The 14,165-nt window shown below is 32.6% G+C and overlaps 1 pseudogene across 1 annotated transcript in view; it reads left to right on the forward strand.

Annotated features, from left to right (window-relative positions):
• The window catches only part of LOC146995020 (cullin-5-like), a 430,616-nt pseudogene that overhangs the window by 126,844 nt on the left and 289,607 nt on the right, over positions 1 to 14,165 (forward strand). The window lies entirely within an intron of this gene.

Genomic DNA, 14,165 nt, shown 5'->3' on the forward strand with positions numbered 1-14,165 from the left:
AATCCGGAAAAACTGTATAATCTGGAATCGCCGAAGTCCCAACGAGTCCGGATTAAAGACTTTTGACTGTATAAACTGATGATCTGAAATCCAGAAACTTTCCAAAATCCAGAATTGCTTAAGTCCATATATCAGAATTTGTACTGTATATACTTTAAAAATATTTTATTGACAATTCTTTAAAAGCAAGATCACAGTTAAAAGAGATAAGTGACATATTTAATATTTAATTAATGATGATCAACAGTCATCAATGTTAACTGAGATCTGTTCAATTAGTTTTTATTTAGGAATGTACTTGGATTTTTATAAATAAATATCTTTTCACCCGAAATTTCAAGTTAGCATATGTATCTTTCTATAGAGAATTTTTTAAATAGAAAAAATAAAAAAATATCTTGATTGTTTTGTTTCAATAACTGTGATATGCAAACTAAATAGTTTCTTCAATTATTTTTAGCTGTGCATAAGCTGCATATAATTAAGTTTTATCTGAGCTCTTAGTTAATAATATTTTCTTTATTAATAGTTGACTGAATCATGTGTAAGTGTGCTTGTGACAGCATTTAATGAAAATATTTTAGCAGAATGTCTACCAATGGTCAAGAATAATGAAATAGAAAGTAAGTCTACTTCGATAAACTCACTGCATAGAATAAGTATTTTAATTTCTAGTAGATGGGTCTGGCTAATAATTTAAGTTTGTTGTAAATATATTTTTAGCAGTAAATAAATAAATTACTTAATTTTTTATTACTTTGTGTCAACTTTTATTTATTTGTCAAAGTAGAATTGTTTAATCTTTAACTTTATAGAACAAAAATGTTGAGATATACAGTCAATCACAAAAAAAAAAAAAAAAAAAAAAAAAAAAAAATATGCACTCAGAAGAAATTGAGCCATAGCCATAAAACTTGGCAGGAATGTGGTCAAGAGATATACAAATGATTTAAATTTCAACGGCAATGAGACATGGGTAAGTGTGCTGTGGGCATATGAGGTGTACAGTTGGAAGAGTTTTGAAGCATGACTACTTGTGCCATAGGGCTATTTGAACGAATCTCTAAACTTGGATTGATGGTATTGTGACTATAGATGCCTCTGAGATGTAACCGACAGCAGTACAAATAGTTGTCTTACTTTGAGAAGGGGCGTATAGTAGGCCTCAGAGAAGCAGGTTGGTCAAACATGCATATTGGCCACCATCTCGGGCAGAGCGATATGGTAGTTGCTCAGTGTTGAGGACTATGAATAACAGAAGGGATAGATAGAGTCAGGGCATTCCAGGTACACGAATGAATGTGAGGATCGTGCACTCATAAGAGTGGCCACTTCCGCACCAACAACGTCACTACTAACGATTCGATGCCATTTACCACCTTTCAGGCATCCAGTGGTATCAAGAAAAACCATTCAGAGATGACTGGCCAATGCTGGTATATGCTGCCGATGTCCATTAAGATGCCTATCGCTGACCCCACATTATAGACAGTGTCAGTTGGATTTTTGGCTGAACTCGGGCAAGCTGGAGTGTGACTGACTGGAGGCATGTGATCTTCAGCGATAAATCTCGATTCAGTCTCGGTGTTGATGATCAATGCACATACGTGTGGAGGCGGCCAGACCAGTGGTCTGATCCATGATTTGTTGTCAAGCAGCATATGGCTATTACACAAGGTGTTACAATATGGGGAGTGATTTGCTGGGACACACAATCACCTCTAGTTGTCCTTCAAGGCAATATCAGCAAGACAACATTCATCTATATACTGTGTGATTCTCCCAACAATGCCTTCATGGATATGACATACTCCCATGTCCTGCCAGATCATGATACTCCCATGTCCTGCCAGGTGGCAGAGTGGAAAGCATGATGATGCAATTTAGCACAACATATCTTGAAAAATCACAATCTTTATTTTTTCCATGCATATCAAATAATCCTTTTTCAGACAAGATATTTCTTAATAATATTTGAATAGAATAACTCCCATTTTGAAGTACGACATCATCTTAAGCAAGTAAGCGGCAGCAGCATGGATGAAAAGCGTCTTACCAGCAGGAGAGCTAACGCGGAAAAGGGAAAAGTTATAGTACTTTCATAGGAAGAAGGCTGGGAGTGGGAAAGTTTCAGTTCACAGTTTTGGTTTAGAATTAATTTGATTGGACAAGAGGCATCTGCATTAAAACGTTACATAAGATAGAAAAGTCTGGAACCTGTGAGAAGAGATGAATTTAGGGGCAGATTACCAAATTTAGAATGTTAATTTTGAGGTTGTCAATTATTTTTTTGAAACAGCTATCATATTTTGTTATGTCTTACATATCCCCCCCTTCAAAAGAAAAGTTGTGTGAGCAGAGTGGAAGAAAAAGCATTAGAGCAGCAAAATGTAGTTATAATTGTGAAAATATAAAACATATTTACTTTTTTTAAACAAAAAATTATTGCCATAAAACTTTGACCGATATTTTGAATCAATTTTGACATTTCACTGAATGTCATAAAATTTTGAATTCAATAATAATTTTAGACGCTGTACTCTTTTAAAACAAATTCACATTTTTTAGTGTTCTGAGATAAGAATGTCCAATGAAATTTTGTAAAGTTCTTGAAAGTTCCACATGGTAAAAGTTCAAATTTTTTCACAAACTAAATGTTCAAATAAAATTCTTTCAAATTTTTGTTGATGAAAATATTTCTATTATATTACAAATTAAGATGCCAATTTTCATATTATTTAATTTTTTTTTCAACAAAGGCATTTTAAAATATAAAAATTTAAAAAATGTAAAATATTTTCTAATCAAAGCTTACTATTATGAAAACATACTCAGCGAAAAAAATGCATCATATTTGTGGACTATCTGGCATTGAGAGGTTTTACCAGATATTTTCATTCTATTCGAACTCTTTTTATGAAAAGGACTTTCAAAAAACAAAATGGACATTTTAACAAAATTGAGAACTTTTGTAATTAATAACTTATTTATTTATCAGTATTCCATATTTATTATGTTATAGTTTTAAAATTAGTCATATATTGTATATGTATTTATAACTCATAGTTTTAATGTTCAAAATTTCATATGCTATAAAGTCCAAATTTTATATGAGAAAGTCATAAACTATGATAGGCCATAGTTAAAGCTTGTACGCTATGTCCTGGATGTTTTCATGTCTTTTCTCATACTTTTGCTTTACTCCTGTACTAATGCTTTTCTCACCAAGGCCTCTCCTTTTGACGGGGAAGGGGAGATGTAAAATATAAAAAGAAATATGATGGCTTTGCTCTTTGCGAACCAGCAACCTTTAATTAATTTTCTGCAATTCAGGATCTTCCCCTACACCAGTACCTTCTAGAACATTCGCGCCTATTGCATAACCTCCTCATATAAATGCTGCGTCATAAGTCTTTCTACATTTTTCTAGAAGCTACTCTGTTACATAACCTTTCATATAAATGCTGCGTCATAAGTTCTCCTACACAGATGCCTTCTCGCCTTCATTCGGCTAATGCCTCCGCTATGCTCTTCTTTCTTTGTTAGAACGTTATAAGTCAGTCGTATCTAATAATTCAATTACTGAATAAGTATTTGAGTAACTTCATCTGGAAAAAATCATCTGCTTTAAAATAAAATAAAGATGTGCTGTTAAAAGTGAAAAGTCCTGAGTCGTCATTTTTCTCCGTGTTGCAATCATCCCAGCTTCGTCAACCATCTGCCAAAACGTGAAATGGAATAGCCTCACCATTCACCCACGATGTGTGGGAATAACTGAAAACATTACACATGCACATATATATATATATATATGAGGGAATCGGAGTGTTTAAAATTTCAGGAATCAGAATTCGTCATTTTCCCTACCGATTCCACATTCTAGATGTGGATAGAATGGGGTGTTTAGCCAAGTGGCGTGGTGGTAAACAACAGGCCATGGCTCAACATCACCTCAAATCATATCTTTCAGAATTTCTGTGGAGGCAAAAATTATGTTTTTGAGGAATCAATTAAAAGCAGTTTCAGAAAAATGGCCTTGCCATAATGATTGTTAAAACTATTCTTAGGCAACAAGATTTGAGTATTATTGTTATTGTATATTGTGTGATTTATTTATATCTTTGTGTCTCACTAGCTGGTGAGATATCTTGTTGATTGGTGATTCTTAGTCTTGGGGGCCACTATAATAAGGAAGTACCATTAATTCTTTACTTTGACTGTATTATATTTGATAGATTTTTTTTGGTAATATATATCTAATTAAACATGCTAGAAGTATTTTAATTAATGCTTAAGTGTTTTTAAAACATTTTCTTTGTAATAAGAATTTTTTAAGTTAATTAGAAATAGGCGAGAAGTTAAAATTGTTTTTAAAAAGAATAATAATACCAGATTGATATGTCATTTTTATAGAAAGTGTCTTCTGGTAAAAAAGATGTCTTTTGAAACCAAATATATTATTTTATAAGGAAAGACATTATTTAATTCTTTCTAAATGTGTTTTTGGTAGAAGTTTAAATGATTTCCAGCTATTAAGTTGGCATGATTTCTTTCCCTTCTTTCTGTAGTATGCAAATGTTTGCAAGTTCCCGAACATTTAAAAAATATATGTTTTAGGTATTTATTGTACTGCACAGTCATGTGATAGTTTTAGATGCATATTTTATAAATTTTTTGGTAATTGGATCATTTCTTAACATTTTTTACTTCTTTGTACAAAGTAAAGGAAGCTTTGTAATAGAAACATTTCCGGATATATTTCAATGAAAATATCCATTTTACCTCTCTCGAATCCATTTGAATGGTTTTTTTTCCCTCCTCCTCAATGATATCTGTGCATATGGCCTGAATAAAGGAATTTCTTTCCAAAATGGATTCAGAAGGAATTTTTTTTCCATGACATCTGTACATACATATGTATGTGTCTCGCTTACCTCAAAAACAATTAGCTGTAGAACAGAGAAATTTTGTACATGGGAGTGCTATAACATCTAATTGTGCAACTCCTTTTTTTGTTGCAATCAGCTGCACCAATTATATATAAAAATTATTAAAGACAATTATGAAATTATTAAAGACAGAACTTTAAAGCATTTAATGAATCTTGGCACCAAATTTCAACCCACTTTTAAAGTAAGCAAAAAATTCAGCATCCAATAATTTGGAAAAAATCTAGAAAGTTCCATAGTCTTCTCCAGCTACAAAACTAACTTACCTACTACAACTTATCTAGAATAGAAAGAAGCAATGCTCCATGACTTCAAAAAGCATACCAAAGAACACATAATAAATGAGATTTAGACAAGAAAGTTAAAATATTGAAGAATTTTTTTACCATTACGAAAATTGGCAAAGCCAGTAACAACTTTAGTATTATTTAAAAGGTTTTCTACCATAATCTGATTATAGAAGAACTCCATGCCGCAGTAACTATGGCGAATATTCTGCAAAGACGTTTCACTGCAATTCATTGAAGACTTAAAATAACCACCAGTATATTTTACAATAGATTCTCCAACCTTTATGCATTGCTCAAATTTCACAAAATGCCAGATTTCAATTTATAGCTAACAAGACCAGAAATTACATGAAAGAAATAGAAAACCGTTTTGCTAAAATACTTAACAGTTCTCTACTTTAATTAAGACACACAGATGCAAGATCACAATTTCACTTGGATAATAAGTAATAACACACAGATACTAGAAATGCTTCTCACTATTAAAATTAAAATTATTTTCCGTTAATGATTTTGAGAATTTATACATGGCTGTTCCGTTGCAAGAAGTATTTGACAGTCTTTTAACTCTACCAGATTTATTTCCACAAATTATTACGGTTATTTCCAAGGAAGAATGGCAGCTGTATTTAGAAAGTATTCTTTTTAATAATTACATTGCTTTTAATAATGCTTTTTTTAAGCAAATCAACAGTATCCTAATGGGAATAAGATCTAGTTCAGTGATCTATAATGTGTACCTTTTCACCAAGGAATTTCATTTTCAACAACAGTTATCTCAAGTACAAAGTTCATATTACTAAAGCATATACAAATACATGGATGATATTATTGCAATCAATAACTTCAATAAAATAGAATTCGATCACATTTATCCTTCATGTTTGAAACTCAATAAAACTAACTTTCAACAAGGAGATATTAATTAACTTGATTAGCAAATTATCAACTTTAAAGATATCAAAATTTATGACAAGAAGAAATTTTGATTTTCCTACTGTTAAACTAATCTATTGACACTCCAGTATCTCCAGAAGAGTAATTCTAAATACCATACATACTCAGCTCCTTAGAATAAAAAGTATTTGTAACAAAGTCGAATACTTACAAGAAGAAATAAATTATTTAGTCAAAATTCTCTTTGAGAATAAAACACCTCTATTCAAAATTTCTATAACCCTGAAGAAAGCTGCTATTAACTACTTTAAAAAAAATTTTTCATTTATAGTGATATGATATTTATTAATTAAGACACAATAACACGCTGAACAAATACTAATTCAGAAGCCAAACAACAAATATCAGCGTTATATTTTGAAAATTTTCACAGGACTAGTTTCGATAGTTTTACCGAACCACCATCCTCAGCTGCAAAACCTCAAATGAACAAGATAGGAAATAATGATTAGATAAGATAAGAAAGCCTAAACAAGAATAAGCAAGTGGTGCCATCTGTTGATGAAACCAGAACTAAAACATAATTTCTTTAAACGCTGAAGGCAAAGATGGATTGGAATTAGAATCGTTAACTAGAACAGAAAAATTCTTGTCCAGGCTTTCTTATCTAATCATTATTTCATATCTTGTTCATTTGCGGTTTTGCAGCTAGTCCTGTGAAAATTTTGAAAATATAATGCTGATTTTTGTTGTTTGACTTCTGAATTAGTATTTGTTCGGCGTGTTATTGTGTCTTAATTATAGAAGTCCCAAACAGGCTTATTTTGTGCTTTCTTTTTTCCACGTGGTTTTTGTCGTGTTGCGTTTGTATGTGTTTCCGAGCCCAAAACGGCTTATTTTTTGCTTCCTTTTTTGCACATGGTGTGGCCGCCATTTTGTGATTGAATGGGTTTCGGTAAGTACTTTTTTGCAATTTTCTAGTTCTGTTTATGTTTCGCATATTTGGATATTGTGCTTTGCTTGTCTGATTTCATGCATTTTGGTTACAAGCGTTTTGTTTTCTATTCGTTTCAGTGAAAGTTTTTTCTGCTGTTTTGTATGTGCTTTATTATTATTTAGTTTGATTTTCTGCATTGTTTATCATGCCTTCATCCATTAATCGTTTCACTAAATTACACCTGAAGCAGCAAAAATTCCTGAATCATCTTGACTTTTTACTTAAATGTAAATGTAAAAAATTGATCTCCAATTTTATTCAAATCAAATCTAATCAAAAACCTTCCAGTCGCATTTCAAGAATTCTGTTAAATTTCAAGCTTGCCTTACTTCGGTCCATCATAAGGGATACACGTCAACAATTGTCCAAAATTGAACATGAACTCTATAAGCTTCATCTGGAACTCCCTAATTCATATCCAAAATTCACTGCCCTTGAACAAAAGTCTTGGTCTAGAACGGAGAATGCAGTTAACCGTCATAAAAACACCCTTGCAGTTATATTCGAAAAACTTTTTTTACAGTCTTCCAGTAGTTCAAAAAAATCTTCCCATTGTAAACATCAAGCCAATAGTTAATATTTCTAATGTTAGTCTTTCAGAAGAACAAGAGAGAAGTCTAAAATATAATTTTAACTTCTCACAAACCTGTAAACTCTCGATTCCAAAGATTTTGGCTCCTATCGAAAAAACTTTCAAGTTCAGTAAAGTTTCAGATTCACAGAAAGAAATGATTAGGCATCTTATCGCTCATAATGTGAAATTCAATAATAAACCTTTGAAACCAAATCTAACTGTGAGAGAAAGAGCTACAATGCGCGAAATTCATTCTAACCCGTATATTATCATTTCAGAGGCATGCAAAGGTGGCCAGATAGCTGTCATGGATAAGAACACTTACATTGATGGTGTCACTAAACTCTTAAACGAAGGACCATATAATCCGATCCCTAAAGATCCTTCACCTTCGGACCTGTCAAAAATGAAAACTGCAATCAAATTTTCACGAATCATTTCAAGCAACTTAAAACATTCGCTTATCTCATCTGTTGCGAATTTTGCCAGATTATATGCTCTTCCCAAAATTCATAAAAGTGGTATTCCTTTCTGCCCTATTGTATCAAACTCAGGTACTGCCTCATATCCATTAGCTAAATATTTAGTTTCTAGATTTTCAACTCTATTAGACAATAACATTTACACAATAAAAAATTCAATAGAGTTTGTAAAAAAGGTTAAAACATTTCTCCTAGAAATTTACTCATGGTTTCTTTTGATGTAAAATCATTATTCACCAATGTTCCAGTGGAAGGTGCATTAAGATGTCTAGAAACCAGATTTCGTGAATTTCATTTGTCTTGCATCGAAATTGATGAGCTAATTTCTCTCACTCAACTCTGTTTGAAACAAACACATTTTGTTTTCCAAAATAAATATTACGAGCAAACTGAGGGATTAGCCATGGAAAGCCCCCTCACTCCCATCCTGGCTGATATCTACATGCATTATTAGGAATCAAAATTGTTTGAAACATTAAACTTCCCGGCATGGTTCCATTACGTAGACGATACTTTTACCCTGTTTGAAGGTAATAAAGATGATTTAAATAAAGTTCTTTCAACAATGAATTCTATTGATCTTGCTATTCAATTCACTTTTGAATTTGAGACTTGCAATTCTCTTCTGTTTCTCGACATTCTGGTCACACATAACACATCCAATTTCAGTACTACGGTTTACCGTAAACCTTCTTCGGTTTCCCTTCTACCACACTTTAAATCATGTCATCCGACTAAACAAAAGTTAGCTTCATTTTATTCCTATGTTTTCCGTGCTCTTCAAGCTTGCTCCTCCAAACTATCCCTTGATAAAGAACTAAATTATTTAAAAGCAATAGCTATTGACAGGGGCTTTTCACCTAACATTATTAATCAAGCAGTTAAAAAATTCTCATCTCAACACACTAAAAGGCACACTCTTGTTTTAGGAGATTATAAAAATTCTGTTGTCATTCGCTTCTTTCCATCAATTAGCTATAAAGTTGCACATATTTTGCAGAAATTTAACTTTTGGGTTGTTTATTCTCCCATCAATAAAATTCCGAGTTCCATACTCCAAGACCCCATTCTGTATATGAATTCCTGGGGTATTTATAGGATTCCTTGCCAGTGTGGTATTACATTGGCCAAACTAAGAGAGCCTTAAAATTTCGCGTCAAGGAACATGAGTCATATGTTAGAAAAAAGGAAACACAGAAGTCTTCTGTTGCTCAACATTGTTGGTCCGAAAATCACACTTTCAATTTTTCTGCTGCCAAAATTATTCAAAAAACATCTTCCATTCGAGAAATGGATTTTCTAGAAGCATTTCACATTAAAAAAAAACCTTTCTGTTCTAGTTAATGATCCTAATTCCAATCCATCTTTGCCTTTGGCCTTTAAAGAAATTATGTTTTAGTTCTGGTTTCATCAACAGATGGCGCCACTTGCTTATTCTTGTCCAGGCTTTCTTATCATATCTAATCATTATTTCCTATCTTGTTCATTTGCGGTTTTGCAGCTGAGGATGGTGGTTCGGCAGAACCATCGAAACTAGTCCTGTGAAAATTTTGAAAATATAACGCTGATTTTTGTTGTTTGACTTCTGAATTGATATTTATTACTTAAATCCTAATCAGAGGTAATAGTTGGGTGGCTACGGTAAGAAATTTAATGTAAATATGTACAAAGATTTTGTTTCTTTTCCTTTTCAATTATTAATATTTTACTGGCAAATTTTCTTGCTTAAAATGGGGCTTTTTAGTTTCAGAAACATTTTGTACCCCAATTATATGAAGACTTTTATCTTTTTAAATATATTTTTTCTTTTCCTCAACTTTGAGCCAGTACTACTTTCACAATTTTAAGATTTTACAGAAGACAGCATTTTTAGAGTTTCTTAACGGTGCCACTTTGAACTTTGGTGGTCACCCTTCCCTGTGGTAGTAAATTTCACGACCGCACCCACATTTGACTTCCCCACAAACAGAGTTTAACAGGAGAGGTTTATTTGAACACACGTTTAAATACTTAGCTCTGCTGTTAGAGACTGAACCTCATTGCATACTTTTTCCAAGAACTACCATCTTTGGGTTCTTCAGAGCCACTCTGAATTCTACAAGAAACTCAGTTTGGTCATCTGAAGGATTAAGTAAATTTTCGTTTGAAGAATGTGATATGATTTCAATAAGTTTGCATTTTTTAAATTTTATATTTCATAGGTTCTTTCAATTTTATTTTTATTAGACTTTCAGTTTTTGCCGAAATGGGCTGTGCTTTGATTTTATTATTTAAGCAATCTTTATGAAGAGTTATTCGTTTTCTTGGAATTAAAAGTTTAGTTAAACATAATCAGGGAACACTCATTTTTAGAATATTGTTTAAATAACTATTTTTTATTTGTTTTAAAATACACTTACATTGTGATCTGTCTTTATATTTCAATTTGAATTTCAGATATACATATAATGATTTTAGCCCCCCTTTTTTTTGAATAATCATTTTACATTATGTAATGTTCAGATTCACTTTTTTTGGTTTAATATGAGTTTGTATGTATTATAAATTTCCTTCTTTTGTCGGTTTTTGATCTCAAATTTACCAGGAGAACAAAACGCATTTTCGAAGCATATTAATTAACTTTTATGAAGCTTTTATTCATTTTCCCCTGATGAGTTCTGAATTAAAGTTTGAATAATGGGAGATTAATTTTTATGCTCTTGTATACACTGTTTTGCAAAAAAAAAAAAAAAAAAAAAAAAAATTGAAGCACCATAAAGGAAGTGGTTGTTTTTGATAAAATTGAATATGTGTATGGCTCATACACAGATAATAAAAGGATTAAAAAATCAAGGTCATAATACTTGTTCACGGCTCACAATCACGCATTGAGTGTTCAAATTAGTAGCTAGTCAACTGTTTGAACCGCCCTGGCGGCAATGCATGCTTGAATTTGTTGAGGCAATGAGTGGTAGAGGCTCCTAATGTCATTCTGCGACACATTCTGCCAGGCATTCACCAGTTGTCGCTCCAGATATGCAATATTTTGTGGTGCCCGAATCTGGCGGCCTATCATGTCCCAGACATGCTCGATTGGTAAAAGGCCTGGTGACCTTGCTGGCCAAGGAAGAGTATCAGCTACGCAGAGACAGTCCAGAGATATGCGAGTGGTATGTAGCCTGGCATTATCTTGTTGGAAAATGGCCCCAGGACAACGGGCCATGAAGGGTAATGCAACCGGCCTCAGGATGGTATCAACATATCATTGAGCTGTTAAAGATGTACGGAGGATGACTAAAGATGACCTGCTTTCATAAGAAACTCCCACTCTCCAGACAACTCTGCCGATGTTGTGGGGTCAAAGGCAAACGTCTTAAAGGCCTCTGTGAGCGTAACCCTGCCTCAGACAAGGGCCATGAGATGGAGGGCGGTACCATGGAAGTTATAGACATGGCTGTAGTGCATTGAATGGTCGACAGTGATACCATTGGGGCAGTTTGAACCTGGTATCTTGCCTTGCATTTGTGATTCTTGTCCTTCCAGAGCCTTCATTTCGTCGGCAATTTCCTTGTAGCAAGCATTGCTGCCACCATCTTTGCACAGCAGTGTGTGTACGCTGCAGGTGGCTGCCTGTTGCTCGCTGTGACCACCCAGCTTCATACAACCCTACAATGGGACCACATTTTAAGTTGTTTAGTTGTCTGTAAGATCTTCGAATCATCGTAATGGCATTTTTAGTTGCTTCTTGAAGGAATTACAAGGGCAGCAACAAAGAAAGATAAATTTTCCTCCTCTGTTACTGGTTTTATACTTTGCAAATTGCTCACTAGAAACGCGGGCTATGATCGCAATTCCTGTTTGCCTTGAAACTTTGATCATTTGCATGTTCGATCAAGATGTTTTTGTATACCAAATTTCATCATGATTGCAAAAGTCTTTTTTGGTGCTTCGATTTTTTTTTTTTTTTTCTTCAAAAGAGTGTATATTTTCCCTTTTTACATTTTTAGAATTCAAGTTTTATACTACTATGATAATTTTTTATTTTGAAATGTTTTGATTTTATGTTTAACCCCTTTAAAAGGATGCAGTTATTAATATTGTCCAGGATTACCTTGCTTTGACTCCAATTTACTTTTAACTTTATTTTAAATATATATATATATATATATATATATATATATATATATGACCCTCTTACCTGGCTCAGTGATCTCTGCTTTTTATTCTTATATGTTGAGAAATTTTGCATTTTTTGCTTTAAAAGTGACTGAATAATGTTGTTATATTCTGGCTTATGCCCTTTAGTCAGTGTGCATGCAATAGTTGTAGAATTATCAACAATTTAAAATTTAAGTGATGTTAAGCCTAATGAGGCTGCAATTCGTTTACATCTGAAGCTCTTAGTAGAATAGTGAATTAAATCAGTTGGTGCACCAACTTAAGTTTCTTTTTGTGGAGGAAGGCCAGTATTTAACTTTCAATTTTTGTATGCCGAAAATTTCTGTCCAATGGTCAAACTGCTTGTTTTGGCATAGAAACTCTAATTTTTATTGCAAAAATTGTTTTTTTAAACTGTATTTGGTACTTTAGGTTTTCTTGCATTTTACAATTTTAATGAAGATTTCTTGAGTTTTAATATATTTTTGCTATGCCATGAAATCAGAACTGAATTAATTGAATGTAAAATATATTTCTAATGAAATTTGAGGAAATGAGTTTAAGTGAAATGCAGCAAAAAATGTGTATAATTTAATAAGCCATACAAGGAAATCATTGTGGTGTTCACATCAGTTTTTTTCCTTATAAAGTTTTCTAATGATATCCTTAATTTCTTTTGGAGTGGTAAAATTTGGTATGTTCTTGGCAGTTATTTTAGTAAGCTTAATTTAGGAATTACATGATTTATCTTGTTGATGGTTAAAAAATTTACAAGATTCCAAAAGACAGCTCCAATGTAAAAAGTATAGGTTTTCTGGAAAATTTTGCAACATTTTGATGATTACAAAACACAAGAAAATTCATCGCATAAGCACAAATTTGTTCTATGACTTTTAGTTACTTATCTGGCAGCTGCAAAATATTTTTTTTAACGTCATTAGGTTTATTCATAAAGAAGTTAATGACTTCTGTTTTACAGTCAACGTAGATGGCTGTCCATAGAATTTTGAAGTGATCTGAAGGGATTAAAATCTAGTAAATATAGGATAATGTCATAAAGCCCTCCAGCTGTACTCCATGCCTTTGTCTGACATTCACTGAAATCTGGGGCCCACCTGGACAGTTGGTCAGTTCTTCATGCTTTGCTTCTATTGCTGCTATAAACTGCCATTTGGAATAAATTTTCAAAATTTATTATCTGATTTAGTGGCTATAGTTCATAGTATGCAATTCATTTGCAGACTCTTTTATGCAAAGCATTACTTTTTTGGGATGTGCCCTCTGTGAGTGTTGCTAAAGGAAGTTTGTTTGGTTTACCCTGTGATCTTTTTTCTTCTTATAGTTATAGTATATTATACACTTCTTGTACACTTATGTACATTAATGAGTCATTTCAAAAAAGGAGCTTCTTTATTTCTTTTTAGCAAAGAATTACCTGCTAACTTGAGCAAGCGTATTCTTCTGTGATAAAGTATGGGGTACTCCTACGTTGCAGTGGATTTACATGCCTGATCTTCTTCAAATGATCTATACTTTTTGGAATATTTAGTCTGTCTATTAGTTCCTGAATTGTATCATGTAAACTTAAGCAATAGCTTCTTTTATAGGTCCTTGTTTACTGTGCATGGTTGTCCAGAGCATGCACCATGCCCGAAGCTGAAATTTCGGTTTTTAGGTGTTTCAAAGCAGCTTCAAACTGTGGGTTTAAAAACAGCATTTTTTCTACATACATCACAAATTTGACTAGCCATTAAAATAACTTTTTTTTTTTTTTTTTTTAAACTAAAAGAACATAATATGACAAAAATGAATTTTTAAGTTCTCAATTCTTAGCACTGT

The sequence above is a fragment of the Stegodyphus dumicola genome, chromosome 10 (genome assembly GCF_044657685.1).
Source record: "Stegodyphus dumicola isolate Sdum_Otavi_A_Nest chromosome 10, ASM4465768v1".
NCBI lineage: Eukaryota > Metazoa > Arthropoda > Arachnida > Araneae > Eresidae > Stegodyphus > Stegodyphus dumicola.